At 35.2% G+C, this 17,516-nt stretch overlaps 1 non-coding gene across 1 annotated transcript; it reads left to right on the top strand.

Annotated features, from left to right (window-relative positions):
- The first annotated feature begins 17,196 nt into the window (after positions 1-17,196).
- LOC126026220 (U6 spliceosomal RNA) lies at positions 17,197-17,303 on the top strand. The gene has a single exon (XR_007501590.1). It is a non-coding gene; the product is annotated as a U6 spliceosomal RNA (small nuclear RNA).
- Positions 17,304-17,516: the final 213 nt, after the last annotated feature.

Genomic DNA, 17,516 nt, shown 5'->3' with positions numbered 1-17,516 from the left:
TAGAAATGGCATTTCTATAATAAAAATAGAATGGCTCACGTCATATTTGTTTTCCAAAGACATGAGTGGTGATATAAATATGATATATGTTAGCTGTTTATGATAAGTCTTAATTGATTTACTGTCTAATTTACTTTCAATTGCTTGATATGCCTTTTTGGATATCTCTTTCCACCTGATTTGAGGTAATTTTTTTTATCTTGTCTTTACTACCTTCTACATATTTGTGTAGATAGACTGTGCAAATGGTGGAAGGATAATAAAAAAATTTCCTTTTCTTTGTAAATTTGCATTTTGATTTGTGCCATGTTAAAATTGCTCAGAGATGGTTAAAATAGAAAAAGCATTCACCAGAGGTAAGGATTTGAGTGAAAATGAGAAACAGTTGGGGGTATCCAGCTAACTGGTTTCCCTATAAATGTCGTTGAAAATTATTCAGGGAGAAGGAAGGCAAAAAAAAAAAAAAGATGTAGATGTTTGATATATAAGCACTTCAGAAATTGCTTAAATCAGTATTCTTTCATGCTAAATGTAGGAAATAAGGAAGTGTTAAGAAGGTAATTATCACCTGTAATCTAAATATCAATTGTCCTCACATGGAGACTAATGTTTTTATAAATTATGAAAGTAAATTATAGTTTCTTCATAAAGTGAAAATAGTACATTTATTCAAAATATTTATTCAGCATATAATATATGACAAGTACTGGGTTTTAGTGACAAACAAGAAATAAAATAAGCAATAAGTCACACAGATAAACAGAGAGCAAAATGTTTTGATGGGTGATCTAGGAAAATAAGCATATATTTTGATATAAAAATACCAGTGTTCAAAAGTTTCAGAAGGATGGTCCGGAAGCAATGCTCTTAGCTTGTGACATTCCACCTGAGATCTAAAGTATAATGCCCATGGGAATGTGATCCAGGTAAAGGTGAGATTATATACAATATAAAAGAAGCGTGAAAGAAAAAATCCAGAAAGGAGCTAATCATAATCAAGATAAGAGAGTTTAGCAGAATAGAAAACCATTAACTAGTGTTAAAAATGGGAATGTTATAATGGGAGTTATAGTTGGAAAATATTTATGAAATAATTAGAAGCAAGAAGTGGTTATTCAGACAAATTAGAAGGTTGTTGCAACACCACATGCTATATCCTAGAGATAATTAAATTAGGATTCAAGAGTAGTAGACTCAGAAGACATGTATTTTGAAGATAGAGCTACAAAACTTGTACAATAATAAACTTAGATTAAAGCAGTGCTTCTCAATTATATTCTGTCATGATCCCCTAGGAAGAAGAAAACATTTTTCGTGCCTCCCCGCGACTTTAAATAGTATCTTTATTTAAAAAAAAAAAAACTTTAACCTGCAAAACAAAAATATATAAAATAATTTGAGCTGATTTTTTAATTAGAGGTGATGTCTGGATTAATGCTACAATGAGCACGTTTTGCAATGCATAGCTTTTCAAAACGAGGTTTGAAGCAGGACACAGCAACTCTCAGCTCCAGAGACATATAGGAACATAAACATGGGGTTTAGCTTGTTATGACAGTGTTCACCGAGATCAAACGAGCCCCATTTACGGAGCCTTGCGCCCCCTCCTAGGGGGCGTGCCCCACTATTAGAGAAGCACTGGATTAGAGAGGAAGAGGAATTAAAGAAGATTCTAAAAATTAAAAAAAAAAACATACAATTGTGGGTGAGAGGTAAATAAAATAAATTACCATATTTTCCGGCATATAAGACAAGTTTTTCTGGGGGTCGTCTTATACACTGAGTATATCCCGAAAAATGTTTTAATATGCTGCTAAACGAAAAGTCTGAATATTGCCACAAAAGAAATTTTCCAACTCGATCCTACACCAATCACTGCCAGGCTGCTCGGACTGCCTCTCTAACTCAGCCAATCCAAGCAGGCTTTTTATGCATGCAAATTAGACAATGTTTTGGACCCGAATCTACACTGTAAAAAGCCTGCTCAGATTGGCCAGAGTCAGAGAGGAAGTCTATTACAGTATAACCTTTGACCCTTTGCTTGTTGTGATTGGCTCACTGTGGTACTTACAGTTGCAGCATAGGAACGTTCTGTCTGATACAGCGAATATAGGCCTAAACCTATGTTTTAAGTGCAAAATTAGGGGGTCGTCTTATACGCCCAGTCGTTTTATATGCCGGCAAATATGGTAGTTGCTTTTTTATTTGTATTTGTTGTTTGTTTGGTTATTTTTCTTGGTGGGGGGGGCACCTATCTGTGCTCTAAGTTTACTCCTGGTTATGTACTCAGAGATCACTCCTGGAAGATTCTGGGATCCATATTTGATGCCAGAGATTGAACCTGGGTCAGTTGATGAAAAGGCAAGCACCCTACTCACTATATCAGGGATGGCGAACAAGTTCAACACAAAGAGCCAAAATTTTAAACTGTGAGAGTCAGAGAGCCACACAACGCAGTGACTTGCCAAAACAAACACAAAAGCATATAATTTTAACAATAATCTATTAAACACATACTGCATTTTGCCATTTTGAGTGAGGGTCAAAATCCTGCAGTGATGGTGAGGGTGTGCTGCGTCCTCCACACTAAGAACTAACAGCCAGATGTGACCCAACATGTGACACATGGGTCCCCCAGTCGCTGCCGTGCAGTTGTTTCGGAGGGACGCAGCCTGTGGGCGGGACTCTGTGCTCTGACATCTCTCCTCAGAGGTCCCTCCTCAGAAGCAGCAGAACAAAACCCAAACTTGGCAAAGAGCCACAGTATACTAAAGAATGAGAAGAAGCAAAGAGCCACGTTCATTTTGGCCAGGAGCCGCAGGCGGCTGGAGAGCTGCGTGTTCACCACCCCTGGACTATACAATCATTTCAGTCCCTGCTTCTCTTTGAGAAGGGTTAAATATATATTTAACCATTCGTCTGTTGAAGGGCATCTTGGTTGTTTCCAGAGCCTGGCTATTGTGAATAGTGCTACAATATATATAGGTGTGAGGAAGGGGTTTTGTATTGTGTTCTTGTGTTCTTAGGGTATATCCCTAGGAGTGAAATAGCTGGGTCGAATGGGAGCTCAATTTCCAGATTTTGGAGGAATCTCCATATCGCTTTCCATAGAGGTTGGACTAGACGGCATTCCCACCAGTAGTGGATAACAGTTCCTTTCTCTCCACATCCCCGCCAGCACTGATTGTTCTCATTCTTTGTGATGTGCGCCAATCTCTGTTGTGTGAGGGGGTATCTCATCGTTGTTTTAATTTGCATCTCCCTGATGATTAGTGATGAGGAGCATTTTTTTCATGTGCCTTTTGGCCATTTGTATTTCTTTTTTATCAAAGTGTCTATTCACTTCTTCTTCCCATTTTCTGATGGGATTAGATATTTTTCTTGTAAAGTTCTGTCAGTGCCCTGTATATTTTGGATATTAGCCCCCTATCTGATGGGTGTTGGGTGAATAGTTTCTCCCAATCTGTGGGTGGCTCTTGTATTCTGGGCACTATTTCTTTTGAGGTGCAGAAGCTTCTCAGCTTAATGTATTCCCACCTGTTGATCTCTGCTTCCACTTGTTTGGAAAGTGCAGTTTCCTCCTTGAAGATGCCTTTAGTCTCAATGTCATGGAGTGTTTTTACCGACGAGTTGTTCTATATACCTTATGGTATCAGGTCTGATATCAAGGTCTTTAATCCATTTGGATTTTACCTTCATACATGATGTTAACTGGGGGTCTATGTTCGCTTTTTTGCAATTGGCTAACCAGTTCTTCCAGCACCATATGTTGAAGAGATTTTCCCTGATCCACTTAGGATTTCTTGCTTCTTTGTCAAAAATTAGGTATTTGTATATTTGAGGGACAATGTCTGAGAACTTAAGCTATTCCACTGATCTGAGGGTCTGTCTTTATTCCAATACCATATTGCTTTGTATTACAGTTTGAAGTTGGGGAAAGTAATGCCTCCCATTTTTTTTCCCTAGGAGTGCTTTAGCTATTCGAGGGTGTTTATTGTTCCAGATGAACTTCATAAGTGTTTGATCCACTTCTTTGAAGAATGTCATGGGTATTTTTAAGGGGATCACATTAAATCTGTATAATGCTTTGGGGAGTATTGCAATTTTAATGTTAATCCTTCCAATCCATGAGCAGGGTATGTGTTTCTATTTCCATGTGTCCTCTCTTAGTTCTTGGAGCAGGGCTTTATAGTTTTCTTTGTATAGGTCCTTCACACCTTTGGTCAAGTTGATTCCAAGATATTTGAGTTTGTGTGGCACTATTGTGAATGGAATTGCCTTCTTGATTTCCTTCTCTTCCCTACCATTATCGGTGTATAAAAACGCCATTGATTTCTGTGTGTTAATTTTGTAGCCTGCCACCTAGCTATATGAGTCTATTGTTTCTAAAAGCTTTTTGGTAGAGTCTTTAGGGTTTTCTAAGTAAAGTATCATGCTGTCTGCAAACAATGAGAGCTTGACTTCTTCCTTTCCTATCTGAATTCCCTTGATATCTTTTTCTTGCCTGATTGCTATAGCAAGAACTTCTAGTACTATGTTGAAGAGGAGTGGTGAGAGCAGACAGCCTTGTCTTGTACCAGAATTTAGAGGAAAGGCTTTAATTTTTCTCCATTGAGGATAATATTTGCCTTTGGCTTGTGGTAGATGGCTTCAACTATTTTGAGAAAGGTTCCTTCCATTCCCATCTTTTTTAGAGTTTTGATCAAGAATGGGTGTTTGACCTTATCAAATGCTTCCTCTGCATCTATTGATAGGATCGTGTGATTTTTATTTATCTTATTGTTGATGTTTTGTATTATGTTGATAGATTTACAGATGTTAAACCATCCTTGCATTCCTGGGATGATACCTACTTGGTCATAGTGTATGATCTTCTTGATGATGCATTGGATCCTATTTGCCAGGATTCTGTTGAATTTCTTTGCATCAGCATTCATCAGGTTTATTGGTCTGTAATTTTCTTTTTTGGCAGCATCTCTGTCTGGTTTTGGTATCAAGGTGATTTTGGCTTCATAAAAGCTGTTTGGGAGTGTTCCCGTTTTTTCAATTTCATAGAAGAGCCGTCAGGAGAGATAAAGTCATGAAATTTTCCTATACATGGATGTACATGGAATCTATCATGCTGAGTGAAATAAGTCAGAGGGAGAGAGAGAGATGCAGAATAGTCTCACTCATCTATGGGTTTTAAGAAAAATAAAAGTCATTTTTGCAACAATCCTCAGAGACAATGAGAGGAGGGATGGAACTTCCAGCTCACTTCATGAAGCTCACCACAAAGAGTGGTGAGGGCAGCTATAGAAATAACTACACTGAGAACTACCATAACCATATGAATGAATGAGGGAACTGGAAAGCCTGTCTAGAGTACAGGTGGGGGTAGGGTGAGATGGAGGGAGATTTGGGACATTGGTGGTGGGAATGTTGCACTGGTGAAGGGGGTGTTCTTTACATGACTGAAATCTAATCACAATCATATATGTAATCAAGATGTTTAAATAAAGAAAAAAGTTTCAAAAGAAAATAAAAAAAGAAATATATTTAAAATATCTTGAATAGGTCTTTGTTTATATTTTGTATCTCCTAGTCTCTATGATTAGATAAGTTATACTTAATATTCACTAACCTGTTAAACTCTTTATTTGTTAAATGCTAGATGAGGCAAAATTTTTTGATAGACTTATTTTTTTTAGATTTTATTAAATATAATTTTTATTTTAATCATAGTGGCTTATTTTTAATAGCTGTCTCTTGTGTTTTGGCTAATCTTGTAGAGGTAGTGAAAAGTTTTGGATATATTTCCCTTTTGGGCAAATGGGTTGAGCACTGCAACACTGAGTCAGTTAGTGTTGGAAAGGCTCTCACATTTATATCCTTTGTTTGTTCTTCAGATACCATCAGCTATTGAATGGCAATTGATGGCACTGTGGCAAAGAGCACCTAATCCAAACAAATATGGAGGATATGTGAATTAGTTGCTCAGTGGATGCCACATGAGTTCAGAACATCTTCTGCTTAAAACCATCTTATAATCCATAATGGGCCAGATGTCTTGTCTCCTCAATAACTGTTTACAATTAAATAAATTAATAAATATTCTAAACTATTTTCTATCTAACTTGAATCCTCTTGATGAATACCTACATTATTCTATTAAGTGTTAATGTAATCTGTTTTTAGTAAAATTTAGCTTTTAGTAATACTTACAACTTTTACTATATTTCCTTGTCTATTCATCAAATGCCCTTTTCTGTGACTTTTTCTAAATTCTCTATTCTGCTCACATACATTCAAGACTTCTCCATTTCCCCTAACATTGTTGACTTTTATTTTGTAAGGCTTAAAAAATTAGATTAAAAGATAATGACCCAACACAACAATCACATTTATTCAACTGTTTGTATCTGTGCCTATCTGCTCTGCTTTCCCTTCTGTTGTTTTGAGTGAACAGCCTGTGTTTTCATCAAGGACAATCCTCCCACTTGTACTTTTGCCCAAACATAACTCCCTAGAATTTATTCTCTTCTCTTGGAATATTATCTCCCCTTGACTAAAAGATTGGAAGCACATAGAAGCATTTAAAAGAATAAAGTAAAAACACTTACTGTGTCATCCTTTTCTACCCTTATTTGTTCTGGAAAATTTCTAGACAATTTTTAAAGCTGTCTTTAGTTCCTTTATTCTCATTCTTTCTTGACTCCAATCCAATCAGGATTTCATCTCAAATGTCACCAAAACTCACAAGGTTATCACTCTTCACATTGTTCAAAGTCAATAATGAATTCTCACTCCTCATCTTATCTAAAAGAACAGAAGTACAATAACATGGCTGATGATAGTGCCTTTGATGCCAAGTGTTCTACCTTGATATCAAAGATTTTATGTGTTCTTCATCACCTCATTTTACTAGCTGTTCATTGTCAAACAACTTTGCTGACATCAGAATATCACTTGAACCAGTCTAAAGTTTCAATGCTCATGTTTTATGTTAATAATTTATTTAATAGTATCACTTTCATATTATTTCATTCAGATATTTAAATACATATATTTGCTGAGAACCACATTTGTATCACTGCCAGTATAAATCTTTATGATGTAGTTTAGATGCAGGGATTCAGCTGCTTAGTATGTTAGATATTTATGTTAGGTGTGTTAGACATATGTTAGGTATTTCAAAACTAAACTATTGACCTATCTTATACCCCTAAATCTACTCTTACTATAATATATCTAGAGCCAATGAATAAACACTATATTCCTCCCAATGATGAGCTCTTCCACATATTTCAGCCTGCCATAAAACCACTCATGATTATACCTTTTAACTTCCCCTTTGTCAATATATTCTTTTGTTTCCCTTCAAAATATTTTTGTCTAAGCATTTTCTAAAATTTCCATTACTTCTACCCTGAAAAAGTAATTTATTAACTTTGTTTATTTCATTAACCTTTTAATTCAAAGGTGCACAAATTTTTCTATAAAGAATTGAAAAGTGAGAGTTTAGGTTTTGCCATACATAAAGCCCCCATGTTACTCCAGCACCAAAATCTAACACCAAATGCAATTTAAAAAAGGTGTTGTATATAAAACTTTCTTTATTAAAAAATAAAGCTTTTCAGATTTTATCTCTCAGGTGAATATTTATTTTAGTTCATTTCCCTGGCTCAAGCTTTTTATTCTAATATCTATTTTCATGGAAGAGCCAGAGTGAAACTTAAGAAATAAAGATAATCATAGTTTATGTTATCTTTTTCAAAATTCTGCATTTACATTTTATTTATAACAAATGTTAATGTTTAATGTGACATAGTATTTCCAAACAATGTTTGCCCAAATTTTCTTCTCTGTTGGTCTTTAAATTTTCCCAAATGCATAATGTCATTTGTCCATTATATGATATTTCTGGAGAACACTATAGAACACATAAATTTCAGAATCACTCTTCACATACCTTGGATCTCTGATCAAATCTCACATATTCTGTGGGGTTATTCCTTTTACTAACAAGTTCTATCTCTTTTCATGATTTTTATAACATTTTTACCACCACTAGATGACACGGGAAAAAAGTAATTTTCAGAACATATGCTATGGGAATACAATAATATTATTCAGTATAAATTTAGTGTTTCTTGATTTGTTCTTGAAGACCATAATAATTTCTGATAAATGGTTTGTTGATTTTTGTAATTTTAATTTTATTTTTGTCTTTTGTTTTTGTTTTGGGCCACACTTTGACACTCAGGGGTTACTCCTGACTATGCGCTCAGAAATCACTCCTGGCTTGGGGGAGCCATATGGGATGCCGGGGGGTCAAACCATGGTACAACCTAGGCTAGCACTTGCAAGGCAGATGCCTTAACTCTAGCACCACTGCTGCAGCCCCTGTAATTTTAATTTTTTAATTGACTTTATTTAAAGAGCATGCATCACATAGTTGACATAGTTATTGTAATATATTTTTCCATATAAATAGGAGCAAAAGTATTATTAAAATAAACAATAAATAAAGAAGGAAGAGAAGAAAAAAGAGGGAATACAGTAACAAGCAAATTTGTGAAAATTATTGTATCTCCAATGAGGACATTAAGTAGTTGTCATATAGTTTAGTGAGCTCTTATTACAAGGGATCATTCAGTTACTGACCATTAAGTTATTTCAACTCTATATTGGCTTTTAAATTAGTGTGTTCCTAAGGGAATGAAAGTATTAAAAAATTGACTTGTGGGGCCGGAGAGATAGCATGGAGGTAAGGCGTTTGCCTTTCATGCAGGAGGTCATCAGTTCGAATCCCGGAGTCCCATATGGTCCCACGTGCCTGCCAGGAGCAATTTCTGAGCATGGAGCCAGGAATAACCCCTGAGCAGTGCCGTGTGTGACTCAAAAACCAAAAAAAAAAAAAAAAATTTGAATTGTTTCATAGTCCAGGAATTCCAAGCACTATAAATTCTGCGGATTTTTTGGATTTTTCAACTGCCAGGTCTTACTGAAATATGAGAAGGTGGAGGGGAGCGGGGATGGTGCTTGCACTCACTTCAATAATGTTCAGGTGATATCAGACCAAATACTGACATACCTGGAGTTTTGGTCAGTTTGAAGCGAGTTATAGAAAAGTGATGAAGTGGGACCGGAGGAGTGGCACAAGCAATAGTGTCTGCCTCGCCCGCGCTAGCTTAGGACAGACCGCGGCTCGATCCCCTGATGTCCCATATGGTCCTCCAAGCCAGGATTTCTGAGCACATAGCCAGGAGTCACCCTGAGCGTCACCGGATGTGCCCCCCCAAAAGAGATAAAGCAGGGCCATAGGAGAAACAGCAATTGTGGGCGATGGGTGCAGCAAAAGTGATTGCAGTGGTTTCAGGACCATCTTCTTCTCTGGAGATTGCTTTCAATTGCATGGATGATGTACTCATAATTTTCATGGTTTAGTTTATATCTCTTTGATAACAGAGTGTCTATGGAACTTAATGGGTTATTATGATGCTGACTGTGTCTCCCAGTTTGTGTAGTTTTGTTTTTTAGTTTTTTTATTTTTTAGTTTTGGGGCCACACCCAGTGGTGATCAAGGCTTAATCTTGGCTCTGCACTCAGAAATATTTCCTGGTAGGCTCAGGAGACCATAGGGGGCCCTGGAGATTGAATCCTAGTCCAAGGCAAATGCCCTACCAGCTGTGCTATCGCTCTTGCACCAAATCCAAAATACATATTTCTCACCCTTATAGGGGCAAAAGTAAAGAATGGGCAAGAAAGTATTGCTCTAAATGTATGCAAGATAAAAATTATTTCAATTATTTTGTGTGGGCTTGTGACTTTATTTAGAAAAATATAAGAAAATCAAAAGACAGTTAAGGTACATGTTACCGATTGTGATGTGGACAGTGCAGAATGTACTAAAATGTTTAATGTAATTTACTTTTTCCCCTAAATTAATTTGCATGAAGTCTTTCTACATGGTTTCTAAGAGGACTAATTTTAATGTAGTATTTGATTGGAGTAATAAATGACCTGATGACTGTACAGATATTTTTTATTTATGTTTGAGAGAACACATTTAAATATAATTAGCACTTTTTGTTGGCTGGATTTTGGGTTTTGTGTTGAGTTCTGGAATTATTCCTGGCTCTGTGTTAAGGGGTCACTCCTGCTGGGGAACATATGGGGTGCCAGGAATGAAAACTTTATATCATACAGGCAAAAGACTTACATCACTTTTAGCTCCATAATTAGTGTTTAAGTTAATAACGACTAAAGCAAAATAGTAACCTCTCCACAGAGACCTAGTGTTCATAGGGCCTAAATGGACCATAAAAGAAAAAAATTTTTCTCTGTTTGGGTTGGAACAACCATATTCTTCATCTATTGAAACTTCGGTTGAACTTTAGAGTTCAACCCAAAATGTACACTACCTTCTGAAAATTCTCAAATTATTCACCTAGAATCACATGATTTCACAGTGTGCTAGCTTTATCTTATTATGTATATCTGTTACATATAATGCACATATATATTTTATTTGTAGAAAACGTATGTTTGTGTTTCTAATATCTTCCATTTCTGAAGGATCTTAGCTAATACATATTCCAAAATGAACACATTAATTAACTATTTAATTCCTTTTAGTTTTACCATATAGAACCAAAAGTATAACTGATCATATATATCTCACTCCAACAAGATATATGGTCACACATTAATCTCTTATTTTACACTCACTAGTAAATTAAGTCCATTTTTATATTTTATTGAGATTCAAGAACTTCAGGACATATTTTAAAGTATTATATGAATCGTAGCACTTAGTTATTAAGACTAAAACCATTATTCTAGTTGTTCCCATTATGCCATAATGATTTTGAGTATATATAACAATTTATACAGAAAATTATTAACTAGCCCAACTATTAATGCCCAAAATCTCTGTTTGACATATGAGAAAAATATAAAATGAAAGGGTATATGGGCCAGATAGATACTGGAGTGAGTAAAGCAGCTGGCCTAGTTGTATTTTCTCACTTTTAAATAAAAGAAAGGAAGTAAGATCTAGCTAACTGTGCTAGAACTGAGATTTCAGTTCTTGTACTTTTTGCATTAGTTTCTCTCCACTAAATTATTTTTCCTTTGTGGTTACTTCACAGAAACTTGTTAAAAGTAGAAAGAGGGGGCCAGAGAGATAGCATAAAGGGTGTTTGCCTTGCATGCAGAAGGATGGTGGTTCAAATCCCAGCATCCCATATGGTCTTCCCTGCCTGCCAGGAGCGATTTCTGAGCATAGAGCCAGGAGTAACCCCTGAGATGCTGGGCGTGACCAAAAAAAAAAAAAAGTAGAAAGAGATCTGGAGCAGTGGTGCAGTTGTAGGGTGTTTGCCTTGCACGCAGCTGACCTAGAAACACACCCCTGCTCGATTCACTGTGCCCATTAGGTTCCCCAAGCCAGGAATGATTTCTGAGTGCATAGCCAGGAGTAACCTCTGAGCATCACCAGCTGTGCCCCCCCCCAAATAAAACAAAATATAGAAAGATTCCTGATCTTGAAATTCGAAAGGAAAAAAGAAAGTCTTATGAATGCAACAGCCATTTTAACTAGAGAAAAGATAACATAATTCATAAAATTAAGGAATAATATAAGCAGAATAAAGAATTGGTTTTATAAGATTTTTTTATTTTTTTTGTTCCTGAGCCACACCCAGCCATGCTCAGGGGTTACTGCTGGCTCTGCACTCAGAAATCACTCCTGGCAGGCTTTGTGGGCATATGGATGCCACTGATTGAACCCAGTTGGGCCCTGTCAAAGGCACATGCCCTACCAGTTGTACTATCATTTCGGTTCCTATTTTGATTTTTAATGCACAAATAAGTTACTGAGTTTGAAAAGAGACTTGAACAAAATATTAAGGAGTTAATATATAAATCTACCCATGACTCTATGACAGTAATTATCAAATTTATTGTTTTTTTTTTCCTGGTAAGTTGATACTCTATGGGTGTCACACAAGTTACTTATTAGATTTTGGGTTATATAGGAAATGAGCAGAACCTGGGTTGAGAGAATTTATCACTGGTTAGGGTAGGTATGGGAACATTGTATGCCTGAAACTCATTTATGAACAACTTTGTTAATCAGGGCTCATTAATTAAAAATAAAAATATAACTCAGGTTATGTTTCCATTTCAATGTGAGATAGCATAGAGGTAAGGCACTTGCCTTGAATGCAGAAGGAGGTGGTTCAAATTCCTGCATTCCATATAGTCCCCCAAGCCTGCCAGGGGCAATTTCTGAGCATAGAATCAGGAGTAGCCCCCGAGCACTGCCAGGTGTGACCCAAAAACCAAAAAATAAATAAATAAATAAATAAAAAGTAAAAAAATAAAAATAGAAAATAATTAATGATAATTCCATAATTTGAATTTATATTCAGATTCAAATATGTATTTAAGTTTTTTAAATTAGATCCTTGCTATTTAAACTACTCCTTGAACCAGCAGCAAGATTAGACAATATGTGCTAGTGATGAAACATTCAGTCCTTTCCATAAAAAGACTGAGTCAGAGATTGTCATTTAATAAGATCTTAAGTAATTTGAATGTAAGTTAAAGTTTAGGAGGCACTTCTTTTGAGACTATTTTACTGTAAGATATAAAATATAGAAAAAATATTTTTCAACATTTCAGCTAGTCTGGACATTTTCTCTTAATTAGTTCCGGGTATTACTTTAGAAATTAACCAGAAAAATGGGCTTTGCTTACATTAGATGGATTATGTCATTTGTAAAAACAGAATGTTAGAAGAAAATAAAAATAAAAGAATATAAAAATAGAATTTATTTATAAATAAATTTATTAATAAATTTATGAATTAATAAAATTAGTTTTATTTATAAATAGAATTTATTTTATTTACATATAAAGTAGAAGAAAATAAAATAATAGAATATCAGATTTAGGAAGCTTATTTTGTCCATAAAGATAACCAAGAATATATATAGACTCCTTTATATATTTAGGAGTTAATATAGAGAGAGATTAAATATATTTTGCTATATGTTTCAGAAAAAATTTAAATCACAGTGGAATTTTACTGAAAATTTGATATTTAAAATATACATTTTGTATCTATTTGAAGCTCAAAGAGTTAGAATATTAGAAATCCATTATGTTAGTCACTTGTGATATCATCACTTATTTGCAGGGCCTGCAGGCCATTTGTGGCCCTCCATACAACATTTTGTAGCCCTGCCTTAGAGGAATCTTTTTTTGTTTTGTTTTGTTTTACTTGTTTGGGTCACACACCCCCAATGTTCAAGGCTTACTACTGATTTTGCACTCCAGGATCACCCCGACTTTGCCTCCTGCAGCCCCCAGGTAAATTGAGTTTGAGGCCCTAGAGAATATTTAGAGGGTGGAGAATTAACTTTGCATAACTACAACAGGGGTTTGATCCTTGGCTCCTATATTGTTCCCTAAGCCCCACATTATTTGATCCTTAAATACAGAGCCAAAAATAAGCATTGAACATCTCTATGTGTGACTCTAAAACCAAAAATAATGTAAAATAAAATAAAATAATCACAAAAATGGACAGAGTCCTGTATCAAAGAAGAATATCTTTAATTTAATTCATTTTTCAGGATAATTATTCAAAATCAATCACTGTCAGCTCATAACAATAATGAGAGAAAATTTAGAAAATACAAGTTATATTGCAGGGTTCAATTTCTTCCCAAGATAAAAATCAATCAATCCAGCAACTGGAAATTGCATTACAACTATTTCTAAATGGAGTTTGGCTGTATCATTTTACATTCCAGGTCTTTTGGTCGCCAATGTTCATTTTCATGTGTGAAAAATATATGCACAGTGGATACAAAATGGTATTTTGGAACTAATTAAAGTCCCTTTCAGCTTCCTAAAAAAGACTTTCTTAGTACTGACAAATGCCTTCCTTCATTTCTTTCTTTGCTTTTATTGACTAGTCAAAAAAGGAATAAATAACTGAATCTTGGATGTTTCTCTTTTCAGTTGTGAAAGGGACAAATAGAAAATGAATCTGCCAGTAAAGCATTAATATAGTGAAATTTACATATTAATGAATATCCACTCATACTGGATTTGTTTCAAATAAACATTTTGAGCTATTCTGCTTTTCTAACCTAACATGTGTCAAGTCATTTAGAATAGTGCCTAGCATAGGGCTCCTAAATAAATATTATATTTTATAAATCAAAACTCATAATGTAAGCATTTTCCCACAAATATAAACCAGATTGTTAGTTAACTATTTCAAATTATAAATAATTATATAACTAATATATGTTTATTTTTAATTAGAAATTATGGAAAATATGTTAGGACACAAACAGCTTTAACAGAAACCCAATTGAGTAGATTAAGATAGTTTGATGGGGGAAAAAACTGTGCTGACTCATGCTCCATCTGACACTGTTTTTCTAGCCAAATGTTTTATTGCATAAGAAATTCTTCTTTGGTATGGACACTTGCTGTTGAAACTGCTGTATCTCAATGCTCACAATGACTTCAAATGTCACAAGAAGCAATGCAAGCATAATGTATTACCACATTTTTACTAGAGATAGACAAATAATTCAGTTTATATAAAATGGTTTAAAGGTTGATTTAAAGGTCACACTGAGTATCGATGGGATAAACTTTTAAGTCTAATCTCAGCATTATTTTATAAACTTGGTTATGAATATATACTTTAAAAAGATTTCATAGAGAGGACCAGGGAGAAAGCTCAAAGGACTGGAACATATGCTTTCTTACTGGATGCCTGGGTTCAATTCCTGTATCATATGCACCCCTGAGTATTGCAGTGAGTGACAGTAGAGATTAAGCTACCATTAGCCCATTAGAACCTCCAGGTGTGATGTAAAAACCAAAAGCTAAATAAGTTTCCTATGATAAATTAATATGATTTTATAGGAAAGGTCACTAGCAAATGCCTGACATATAATAAACTTTAAGCATTACTTTATCTTTCACATGCCTGTCTATGACTTAATAGTAAAGTCTTAAAAATATAAAAATATATAATATTTAACAATTTTATTTGTTCAAGTCAATGAATAAAAAATTCAAGATTCTTCAACATGCAAAAAATTTGCAACTGTCCAAGAGGAGTATAATAGCACATCTTACTTATGTCTCACTTCATATAAAAATGTGTTTAAAATTCAATAGGAAGACTAGGCCTCAGCCTATTTGCCTGTTTTTCTTCTCCTCTGTCTCCTGAAACTTTCCTGAGGAGGTCAAGAAAGACCCAGCAAAAAATGTTTGCTAGAGGCCCGCCAGGAAGAGAGGTACGCTCCTTTGTCTGTGAAGGCGCAAGGTATCTTGCCCCTGCTGTGAGCGTGGCAACCGGGAGAGAGACTTGGAGGGGGGCTGTTGCCTTTGCCTGTTTTCCTGTTTCACTTCTCCTCTGTCTCATGAAACTCTCCTGAGGAGTCCAAGGAACACCCAGTGAAAACTGTATCCTAGAGGATCCAGAAGAGCTCTTTTAAAATAATGAACCCCACCATAATACATAGAAAAAAATCACACTACAAGTGTGACAATGCGAAAACCTCGTAGGCAAACACCATGCACAGAGAATAAAGAAGATAGCTGTGATGACCCAAAAAATACCAACCAAATAATTAATCTCTCAGGTAAGGAGTTTAGAATTGAGATATAGAGGATGCTTATAGAAATCAAAGAAAACATAGTTTAAACTGAACAGAACACAGAAATCAGAAAACTCCAAGCTAAAATAACAGGTATGAAAAACATGGTACCTGAATTGAAAACCTCAATGGAAAGCCTCTCCAACAGGGTAACAGCAGCAGAGGACAGAATCAGTGAACCGGAAGATGAAATGCAGAACAACTACATACAGCAAAAAAGATTGGAAAAGAACCTTAAGGCAAATGATCAGACAATGGAAAAAGTACTCAAAGAATGTAAACAGATGAAAATAGATGTCTTGGATAAACTCAACAGAAACAACATAAAAATTATTGGAGTCTCAGAGGTCCAAAAAGGAGATCTCCAGGAAGAATCAACAGTCAAAGACATCATCAAAGAGAAAATCCCAGAGCTAACGACTGCATGCAATCAAATCCTACATGCTCAAAGACTGCCAGCTAAAAGAATCCGAAGAAAAGCACCCCAAGACACATCTTACTCACAATAACGAATCCCACAGATAGATAGAATACTAAAAGCAGCAAGATCAAAAAGGACAATTACAATTAAAGGAGCATACTTAAAATTTACAGCAGACATATCACAAGAAATCCTCAAAGCCAGAAGACAGTGGTGGGATATTGTGACAAGGATTAACAAAATGGATGCTGCATCTAGAATACTGCACCCAGCCCGACTCAAGTTCAGGTTTGAAGGTAGAATACATAGTTTCATAGAAAAGCAACAGTTCAGAAATTTTTACAGATGCAAAACCAGCCTTAAAAGAAAAGCTGAAAGGTTTACTTTAAAACAAGACAGACCAACAGAAATACCAAACTTATACACAAAGATGATATTAAATCCCATGACAAACATCTCCCTCAACCTCAATGAACTAAATGCACCAGTTAAGAAACAAAGAGGGCCTAATGGATCAAAAGTGAATCCAATCTTCTACTGCCTACAAAAAACATACCTTAATAGTTAAAACAAACATAGCTTCAAAATCAAAGGCTGTAAGAAAATCATCCAAACAAACAACACCCTTAAAAAAGCTGGAGTGGTCATATTAATACTTGTTGACACTAACTTTAGACTCATAAAAGTTGTAAGGGACAAAGATGGACACTTCATACTAATCAAGGGATATGTGCAACAGGAAGAAATCAGACTACTAACCATATAGGCACCCAATGAGAGACCAGAAAAATATCTAATAAATTATATGACAAATTTGAAAGAGGATATCAATAATAACACAATAATTGTGGGAGACCTCAACACGGCACTGTCAACACTTGTTAGGTTAACCAGAATGAAACCCAACAAAAATATACTAGCCCTGAAAAGAAAAATGGAAGAAAGAGGCCTAGTAGATAGATATATATATAGAACACTCCATCCCCAGAAACCTGGATACATATTCTTCTCCAATGTACATGGGTCATTCTCTATGATAAATCACATGCTGGCACATAAAACATACCTGCATAAAATCAAGAGAATAGAAATTTTGTGCTCACTTCAGGAGCACATAAAATAAAATTGGAATGATACAGAAAAGATTAGCATGGCCCCTGAGCAAGGATGACACACAAATTCATGAAGCATTCCATATTTAAAAAAAAAAAAGAATAAAAATTTTGCAGGCTTCCTTCTCTATACACAAGGCTCTGAAATTAGATGTGAACTACAAAGGGACACAGGAAAAAAGAACTTTAACAACTGGAAATTAAACAGCCTACTACTGAACAACCAGTGGGTCCTAGATAAAATAAAAGAGGAAATTAAAACTTTCATGGAAAAAAATGACAATGAAGACACAAACTATCAGA

The sequence above is a fragment of the Suncus etruscus genome, chromosome 1, assembly GCF_024139225.1.
Source record: "Suncus etruscus isolate mSunEtr1 chromosome 1, mSunEtr1.pri.cur, whole genome shotgun sequence".
Taxonomy (NCBI): Eukaryota; Metazoa; Chordata; class Mammalia; order Eulipotyphla; family Soricidae; genus Suncus; species Suncus etruscus.
Note: the sequence above shows the minus strand (reverse complement) of the source record. Positions and strands in the feature narration are given on the sequence as shown.